Source organism: Lipotes vexillifer, unplaced genomic scaffold, assembly GCF_000442215.2.
Source record: "Lipotes vexillifer unplaced genomic scaffold, Lipotes_vexillifer_v1.1 scaffold671, whole genome shotgun sequence".
Classification (NCBI taxonomy): domain Eukaryota; kingdom Metazoa; phylum Chordata; class Mammalia; order Artiodactyla; family Lipotidae; genus Lipotes; species Lipotes vexillifer.
This window is the reverse complement of record NW_006782851.1, coordinates 1,509,781-1,520,002: the sequence shown is the minus strand read 5'-3', so window position 1 is coordinate 1,520,002 and position 10,222 is coordinate 1,509,781. Positions and strand designations below refer to the sequence as shown.

Below are 10,222 nucleotides of genomic sequence, written 5' to 3'. Positions count from 1 at the left end.
GGGGGGGGGGGGACCCAACGTAACCATAAGAGTTCTTTGAAGAGGTACTCAAATGAAGAGAAGATGAGGTGCTGGAAGCAGAGTGATGTGGCCGTGACCTGGGAGACGTGGGCAGCTTCTAGAAGCTGGGAAAAGAAGAGATTTCTCCTTAAAGGCTCCAGGAGGAAGACACATTAATTTTAGCCCCAGAAGACTCATTTCTGACTTCCAACTTCCAGAACTGTAATGGACTAAATTTGCGTTCATTTGTTAGAGCATCTGTTGTAACAGGAAATGAATTCAGGTTCTTAGTGGATAGATCCTGGGCTGCTCCCGGGGTCAGAGGAAAAGGTGGAGAAGGCTTTGGAAAGGCAGGACCAAGAACGACTTCCAGGATGTTGGAAAGAGGACAGGATGGGCAAGTCTCTCTAGAGTGAAGTGGAGTGAATCCCTTCAACCGTTTCTATCCCCGAGTGACTCTGCTTATGATTTAAATTTTCTGGAGGGACAGTCTGATTGGTCTCATCATGGTGCCCATCCCTTATCCAGGGAAGGATGGGGCCACTTTGACTGACATGCCTACCAAGACCGATTCCAACTGGAAAAGGGCAGTCTTAAAAAAAAATCAGGGCTTCCCTGGTGGCGCAGTGGTTGAGAGTCCGCCTGCCGATGCAGGGGACGCGGGTTCGGGCCCCGGTCGGGGAGGATCCCACATGCCGCGGAGCGGCTGGGCCCGTGAGCCATGGCCGCTGAGCCTGCGCGTCCGGAGCCTGTGCTCCGCGACGGGAGAGGCCACAACAGTGAGAGGCCCCCGAACCCCCCAAAAAAAAAAAAAAAAAAATCAGAACTGTTGTATCAGAAGACGATAGAATGTATAGATTTTCCCATCAGGCAAACAAGAGCAACAACAGATAGATACTCATTACAAAAGCAATCAAACAGTTAGGTAATTTTTACCCCCAAATGCCTGTGATCACTACCGCACCTCGGCGATGGGCTGCATCGTTTTGTGTAGCCAACCAAACTGTCTTCCTCTGTTGACCCACTGTGGCCCATCCCGTCCTCTGATGACTTGGGTTTATCCTGTTCACACTGACTTCGTGCGAAATGATGAGCATCACACCTCTCACGTGTGTTATGATTTGCAAAGTGATGAAGAAAACGCCTTCTCTTTTGAACTTGTAGGCACTCCCTGCTTGCACTTCCGTAATCCTTTTCTTTATGGTCAGATGAAGATGAAAAAGCATCTGTGGCTTTGGGACATCTACTGGCACCTTTAACCTTTGGGTCAACTTCTCCCCAAGTCCCTCTCCAGAACTGCTGCTTAACTTTGAAGCCAGAGGTGCAAGGAAAGAGATTTTCTCAGTTCTTCCTCCAAGGAGGCAACTGGCACAGAAACCACCTTTTGCGTTAACCAAGAGCATAGCTGAAAGAGTCATCCGTTCTAAGGAGAGTGCAAGCCTCCCATCAGCCAGCATGCTGTTCAATAAACCCTCTGCCATGTCTTCTCTTGGGTCCACAGGCTTCCTGGAGCTGGAGCTGCCACCTGGGCAGTGTCCACGTTGGCTATTACATATGCTAAGAATACTGCAGAAATCCCCCAAGTCTATTTTCAGGTTCGTTACAGGTAATGTGCTCGTAGTTCAGTCTTAACATTTTCTTTCTGAGAATGGTCTTTGGCTAATGGCTTCATTAAAGCAGCAAACACCCTCGTGTACTAATTGTGATTAGCTTTCTAATGGTCACTGCAGTTTATCTCTCTCTCTCTCTCTCTCACACACACACACACACACTCGCACGCACACACACACACCCTCTTTTACCTAACACTTCTTTTTCTTAAACTGAATTACATCAAGATTAAGACTGGTGAATCATTAGATATTTTTCACTGACCAAGATCAATTGCAGAAGCAGAAATTTACAGTCATAGAAATGCCAAATGGGTGAAGAAAGCATCGATCTTCAGGATAACCTGGCTAAGCCACAAGGACGAAGTTCCCTGTATTTAAAAATTCCTTCCTTTTCAATCTAAAAACAGTATACAGATGAACTTATTTACAAAACAGAAACAGACTCACAGACTTAGAGAACGAACTTAGGGTTACCGGGGGGAAGGGACAGATTGGGAGTTTGGGATTGACACTCACACACTACTCTACGTAAAATAGATATAACCAACAAGGACCTACTGTATAGCACAGGGAACTCTGCTCAATATTCCTTAATAACCTAAATGGGAAAAGAATTTGAAAAAGAATAGATACTTGTATAACTGAATCACTTTGCTGTACATCTGGAACTAATACAACCTTGTTAATCAACAGTACTCCAATATAAAATAAAAAATTTTTTTAAATGAGTAAAAAAAAGAAAAAAATGTCTTTCCCGATCAATGGTTTTGGTGAGTGTCTGTTACTTGGTGGGCACAAGGAGTCTGGAATCCCAGATTCTAGTCTATGCTTTTTTTTTTTTGCGTTACGTGGGCCTCTCACTGCTGTGGCCTCTCCCGCTGCGGAGCACAGGCTCCGGACGCGCAGGCTCAGCAGCCATGGCTCACGGGCCCAGCCGCTCCGCGGCACGTGGGATCTTCCCGGACCGGGGCCCGAACCCGTGTCCCCTGCATCGGCAGGCGGACTCTCAACCACTGCGCCACCAGGGAAGCCCTCTAGTCTATGCTTTTGCCGTTAACTTTCTGTAGAACCCTCCTCGCATCTCTTATCATTTTACAAATTAGGGGGTTGGACCGCATCTCCTCTGTCTTTCCAGCTGTCAAATCCTAGATAACCACGAAGATCCAACAGCCATTTGATGAACCCTTATTGTGCACCCAGCATGTTCTTGTCACTGGGTTATAACGTAGTGAACCAGAGTGACAAGCCCATGCTCACGCAGACGGATGGGACGGCCGGGGGTGGGGGGAAACAAGCAAGCGGGCAACCACTATACTGGGTTTGTCAGGACCTTTTCATTAACTAGTGGCAAAAATCCAACTCAACTCAATCTAAGCAAAAAAGGGGACCTATTGCCTTGTACAACTCAAATATCTGAGGGAAGATTCCAGCTCAGGTATTGCTAGGACCAGGTTCTCAAAACATGTTGCAATTAATTTCTTTCTTTTTTAATTGAAGCATAGTTGACTTACAATATCGTGCCCATCTCTGCTGTACAGCAAAGTGACTCAGTTATACATATACAGACATTCTTTTTCATATTCTTTTCCATGATGGTTTATCACAGGCTATTGAATATAGTTCCCTGTGCTGTACAGTAGGACCTTGTTGTTTATCCATCCTATGTATACTAGTTTCCCAGTCCTTCCCTCCCCCCGTCCCCTCCCCTGCCCCTGGGCAACCACAAGTCTGTTCTCTATGTCTGTGAGTCTGTTTCTGTTTAGTAGATAGGTTCGTTTGTGCCATATTTTAGATTCCACATATAGGCGATATCATATGGTATTTGTCTTTCTCTTTCTGACTTTCTTCCCTTAGTATGATCACCTCTAGTTTCATGCAATTAATTTCTATGTCTCCCCATCTCTTGACTCTCTTTTCCTCTGTTTGGCTTCATCAGTCAATAAGCTGTTTCTACATAGTAGACCCCCAGCTACATTCTCCATGGCTCAAATCTGTGTTCTTCCCTCGTACAACTCAAAGCAAAAAACAAACAAACAAAACCCCCAAACAGCCCAATTAAAAAAATGGGCAAAGGATCTGAATAGACATTTCTCCAAAGAAGATATCCAAATGGCCAACAGATACAGGAAAAGTTGCTCAACGTCACTAACCCTCAGGGGAGTGTAAATCACAACCACAAAGAGAAATGAAGAACCCCTGTACCACCCTTGGATCCCCATGAGGGAGCGATTTTCCGGTTGGATTGTACCTTTCTGGTTTCCCCCAGTTGCGCGCATAGCTATGGGATTACAGAAAACAACAGCACACGTTGTATAGAAGCAGAGGGGGCAGTGAGGCACCCAGGCATGGATTGGGCACATGGGCCAGGTCTGACTGTAAAGGTCCTCTGTCCCCTCCCAAGGACTTGGAGAGATGCTGTGCTGGGAAGGAGGGAAGCTTTCCTAGAGAGTTAAAAATGTGTGTGTGTTTGTGTGTGCGTGTGTGTGTATCTGTGTGTGATAGTGACACTGCAGATTACAGAGTTATATGGGGCTTGCTGCTGCTCCCAAATCCTTTTACGGTCAAGGCCAATTCATAGTGATGTGCCTGGCACGCTATTTAAATGCGTACAGTTGTGTGCTTTCTGAACCCCCAGCCGGACCTGGAAGACCTGATTTTGGGCAGGGCGGCCCGGGAGCAGGTGCCGCCTGCCTTTATCATCCATGTAGCGTGGCTCTGGAGCCCAGGCTGCAGGCTGCCCTCCCTCCAGACCCCCCTGAGCTATGAGATGCTCAGCATCACGGAATGGAGTCCTCTTCTGAAAGCAGACGGGTGGACATCTCCTGTTGCCCCCAGCTGACATCAGACCCCACCCACCAATACCCTTTCAGAGCCTCACAGAACACAACTAAGGCACAACCGTTACTTGGACACTTTTCCTGTTATTAAATGTTTGTTCTCTGCTGTCACTGTTTTTCTCTCTCCCTCCACCTCCTTCCATCAGGAACCAGAGAACTGCTCTGTGTTTCTGAAAAGAATCCATCAAGTAAGGTACTTTTGCATCATTGTCATTTCAAGCTTGAACAAAGCCCAAGGCTTCAGAGAAAACACTCTTTGTTTGATTTGCCCTCATACATGTAAACTGGTTTGGCCATTTTCTGTATTTTTTTTTTCCAAATTGGGTTTTTAATTTTTAAGGCTGAGGGGGTGTGACTTGATTAAAAAGATAAACCAACTGGCCAGGGGAGAAGGCACTTATCCCAGGAGTGGGTGTGAAATACCCATTACAAATTCCCCAGAGGCTTCTCACCAAGAGAATTGAGAAGAGTGGAAATGTGTGGCGTCCATATAGCGGACTATCACTCAGTGACAAAAAAGGAATGAAGTGCGACCATGTGGATGAACCTCGAAACACGATGCTGAGTGAAAGATGCCAGACACAAAATGGCACATATTTTATGACTCCATTTATATAAAATGTCCAGAATAGGCAAATCCATAGAGGTGGAAAGCAGACTGGTGGTTGCCAGGGGCTGGGGGAACGGAATGCAGAGTGACTGCTTAAAGGGTCTGGGTTTTATGTTTTGCGGTCCGCGGGCCTCTCACTGCTGTGGCCTCTCCCGTTGCGGAGCACACGCTCCGGACGCGCAGGCTCAGCGGCCACGGCTCACGGGCCCAGCCGCTCCGCGGCACGTGGGATCTTCCCGGACCGGGGCACGAACCCGCGTCCCCTGCATCGGCAGGCGGACTCTCAACCACTGCGCCACCAGGGAAGCCCTCTGAGTTTTATTTTTAGGGTGATGGAAATGTTCTGGAATTAGACAGAAGTGATGGTTGCACAACCTTGTAAATATACTAAGAACCACTCAGTTAAGGATTTTAAATGGTGCTTTTTATTCCACTCGGGTATTTATTCCAAAAAAGAGAGAATATTAGTTAGAAAAGATCCATGCACCCCAATGTTCATAGCAGCCTTTTTTTACAACTGCCAAGATACGGAAACAACCTAAGTGTCCATCCACAGATGAATGGATAAAGAAGATGTGGTATATATATATATATATATATTATATATATATACAATAGAATACTACTCAGCCATAAAAAAGAATGAAATTTTGCCATTTGCAGCAACATGGATGGACCTAGAGGGTATTAGGCTAAGTGAAGTAAGTCAGACAGAGACAGTACTGTGTGTTATCACTTACATGTGGATTCCAAAAAATGAAACGAATGAATATAACGAAACAGAAGCAGAGTCACAGATACAGAGAACAAAGTGGCTACCAATGGGGAGAGGGAAGAGGGAGGGGAAACACAGGGATGGGGCTTAAGAGGTACAAACTACTGTGTACGAAATAAATAAGCTTCAAGGATGTATTGTACAACACGGGGAATATAGCCAATATTTTATAATAACTATAAATGGAGTATAACCTTTAAAAATTGTGAACCACTATGTTGTACACCTGACACATACAATACTGTACATCAACTACACCTCAACAAAAAATTTTTTAGAATATGAAATTTAGAAAATAAACAATACCCTACAGTTTTGTCAAAAACTGGTGCATTTTATAGCATGTGAATTACATCTCAATTAAAAAAGAGAAGGGAAAGTGTGTGGGAGATGTGCTGGTGCCATGGAGAGGCCACGGCGGGGCTCAGACCTGGCTCTGCCTCTTGGCTGGTCGTGTGGCCTCAGATGAGCGAATCCATCCACCCACCCTCAGTTCACTCATCTGGGAAATGGGACCAAGAGAAAACACGTCTGCAGCTCAAAGACCGGACAACTCGCCTTCCACACCAATGCTGTGGGTTCAAATCTCACGAGGGTCTGAGGATGAGGCAGGTTTAATCTAAGATGTTCCAGATGGTAGAAAACAGCCTCTCTTAAGGAGAACCCTCCTACACTGTTGGGGGGAACGTAAGTTGGTGCAGCCACGATGGAGAACAGTACAGAGGTTCCTCAAAAAATTAAAAATAGAGCTACCATAGGATCCAGCAATCCCACTCCTGGGCGTATATCCAGACAAAACTCTACTTCGAAAAGATCCATGCACCCCAATGTTCCTAGCAGCCCTATTCACAATAGCCAAGACGTGGAAACAACATAAATGTCCATCGACAGATGAACGGATAAAGAAGATGTGGTACATATATACAATGGAAAATTCCTCAGCCATAAAAAAAGAATGAGATAATGCCATTTGTAGCAACATGGATGGACCTAGAGATGATCATACTAAGTGAAGCCAGCCAGCCAGAGAAAGACAAATACCATATGATATCACTTATATGTGGAATCTAAAATGTGGCACAAATGAACATGTCTATGAAACAGAAACAGACTCACAGACATAGAGAACAGATTTGTGGTTGCCAAGGGGTGGGTAGGGGAGGGAAGGATTGGGAGTTTGGGATTAGTGGATGCAAACTCTTGTATATAGGATGGATAAACAACAAGGTCCTGCTGTATAGCACAGGGAACTATATTCAATAGCCTGTGATAAACCATCAGGGAAAAGAATATGAAAAAGAACATATCCATATACATGACTGAATCACTCTGCTGTACACCTGAAACTAACAAAGCATTGTAAGTCAACTATACCTCAATTTAAAAAAAAGAAAAAAAACCAATCTCTTTCAATGCACATGTACTTGGGAGTCATTTAGAGGCAGTTCATAATAATAATAAATAAAAAACCAGGTCACATTTGGGGAGTGCTTCCTACACGCTAGGTGTTGCTAAATGCTTTCATCTCTACCACCAACCCATGAAGCAGGTGGTCTTTTTATGCCAGGGCTATGGATGGGAAACTGAGGCTCAGAGCTGGTTAAGTGATGTGTCCAGGGTACACAGCCTGGAGGTGGCCTGGCCAGGTTTGAACGTGGACCTCCAGGGCTGGAACACGTGATCTCTTCTCCTGCTCTGTGCTGAAGAGCTAGGGCACGGGACAGAACTGCCTCGGTTCTGCCTCTGCTCTTTCCTTGTTGGGTTTTAAATTCTCCCAGCATCAGTCTCCTCGGCTGTGAACTTGGGGAATCATCTGGGTTGTTGCGAAGATTAAATCAGATAATGTTTATGAATGGCCTGTCAGGGCGTGGAACAAAGTCCTTGTTGAATGAGAGGGCAGCTATTAAGCATAAATGTGAAATGTCTGGATGAGGCAATAGCAGATGGGGAAGAGCCAACACTTCTCCTGAACCTCTCTTTTCTGTATTGGAGGGAGAGGCATAGAAAATGAAGATAAGGCAGTATGTAGCAAGCATGGGAACACACATTGCCTAGAAGAACAGAAACGTTAGCACATACGGGTGTGGAGCGGATTACAGACGGAGAGGTTTCTATGAGAGCCTTACAGATACCTTTTTGGCACGTCAGACTTTTACAACAAGATCCAGGGGCCAAATCCTGCCTGTGGTCTGTGTTTATATGGACTTGTGAGCTGAGAATGCTTTTTACATCATCAAGGCTCTTAAAAAAAAAGAAAACAAAGAAAGAGAAAATGCCAGAGACTGTATGTGTCTCCAAAAAACCTAAAATGTGTAATATCAAGCCCTTTACAGAAAAATTCTGCCAAACCCTGAACAAAAGGATCATTTTCCCAAAATGATGGTGCTCTCGGCATCCCCCCCCCCCAACCAAGGGCGTCTCCTAACCCTTTGGTGTTGTCATTCTGTTTTGTAGAGCTGAGCCTACCCTTACAGCTTTGCTTTTCTTCAGTTGTTATCTCCTCTGATTCACTGTGTCTCCAGCTACAGTTCCACATCAGCACCACAGCCCGCACGGAAGCCCGCATCCTTTGCTCAACCTGGATAGATTTCCGTCTTGAGATAATTTGCATCACGCGGAGACCCGGGGGCTTTGGACCCACAAGAAGCATTGCCCTAGAGCACTGGGTCTTGTGTTAAATAGGAAGGGGTATTTGAATTGGGGCTGATTTTGTAAGTGTTTCCTAATTTGCGGTCATGATTATATTCACGTTACGGCAGCGCTGGGTTCCTTGCACACACTTTTAGCTCAAGGAGGGTGAGTATGAATACTTGAAACATAGGAAGCCCCTACAATCAGCCTTTCCAGACTTAAGCGGGGTGGATAACATTACAGATGACTGCTTCAGGAGGAAAAGTGTATGAGTAGACACAGAGCTAGAGAAGAAATAAGTGGTTACCAGTGGGGAGAGGGATGGGGAAGGGAATCGGGGAGTAAGAGGTACAAACTATTAGGTATAAAATAAGCTACAAGGATATATTGTACAACATGGGGAATACGGCCAATATTTTATAATAACTATATATGGAGTATAACCTTTAAAAATTGTGAACCACTATATTGTAGACCTGTAACTTACACAGCACTGTACAGTACAATAAGAAAAGTTTTTAAAAAGTATATGCATGAAAAACCAACAAGCATTTCTTCCTTCATCTAGGCTGAAGTGCAGTAGGTTGGGAAAACACACAGCAGAGTTGGAGGAAGCACATCTGGGGCAGCTGGAGGGTCCCCGGCTCACGTGGCAGGCTCTGGGAAGATCAGAGGTCCGGTTTTTTTGAAAACCAAGAAAAGGGAGCCCCGCTGCTGGCATTCAGAGGGCTGAGGCTGCTTCAGTGAGGCAACATCAGACTCTGCCCATCTTGCTGCCTCACGCTTGCTGCATGGGGCTCCAGGCCTTGCCTTCTCTGTGCTTTGTTTTCCTCATCTGTGAAATGGGACAGTCTCACTTTCCTCCAGGGTGGCTCTGGAGATTAGATGAGAGGACCTAGGCAAGCCCCCTAGCTTCGTGCCTGCCACAGAGGTGGCCGTTCCATAAACACCAGCCCCACCGTCCTCAACCCTGGGAAACGGAGTCTGAGAACGTGACGGAATTTCCACGTCCTGTTTCACCAAATCACTCTTGAGCACCGCAGCCTCTCGGCTGTAAGAGGGTGAGCGTTCAACTGTAACTGATCTGGGAACTAATTTAGCATCGCTTGGAAGTTGATGGAGGAGTCGTTTAATTAAACTTTCAATTCCATCTGGAGGCAGCATCCAGCATCCAGGCAGGACCCCCGGGGGCTGCGGTGATGGGCTTTGCTGCGGGCTTCAGAGCTGAACCTCGCGTTGTGGAGCAAAGAGAGGCGGGTGGTCACCAATCACTCCGTGAATTTGGGGTCTAGGACTGACCCATCCGCCTCTTCCCTGAAATAAAGAGCTTCCCTCCAATTCTTGTCTTCCAAACCGTGGCGAGATCCGTTTAGCAGGATCATATTTTGAGACACTCATGTACGTTTGGGTTTCCCCTCTGCAGTTTTACTGTCTTTACCTCTCACTCAAACATGGAAACCAGTTCTGAGTGTGGATCTTTGGAGCAGGATGGCAAGCAAAGCAGGGGGAGATTTCCCCAATTCCCCAAAGAGCAGAAGCTTCACAAGGATAGAAAGCGTGTCTTGGCCGAAACCGGTTAGAAGAATGGGGCTCCCCCTCCACCCATCCTTCTGGAGCAGAAAGAAAGAACACTGTCTCCTGGGTGAAAGAGGTCTTTGGATTCATACATATATGAATATATATATATGAAGATATGCTCAAATATCAGATGTATATATATATATATATATATATATATATATATATATATATATAT

The 10,222-nt window shown here is 45.7% G+C and overlaps 1 protein-coding gene across 1 annotated transcript in view; it reads right to left on the bottom strand.

Moving 5' to 3' along the window:
• TMEM132C (transmembrane protein 132C) overlaps positions 1-10,222 on the bottom strand; it is a 369,817-nt gene that overhangs the window by 34,611 nt on the left and 324,984 nt on the right. The gene's annotated exons all lie outside the window — the stretch shown is intronic.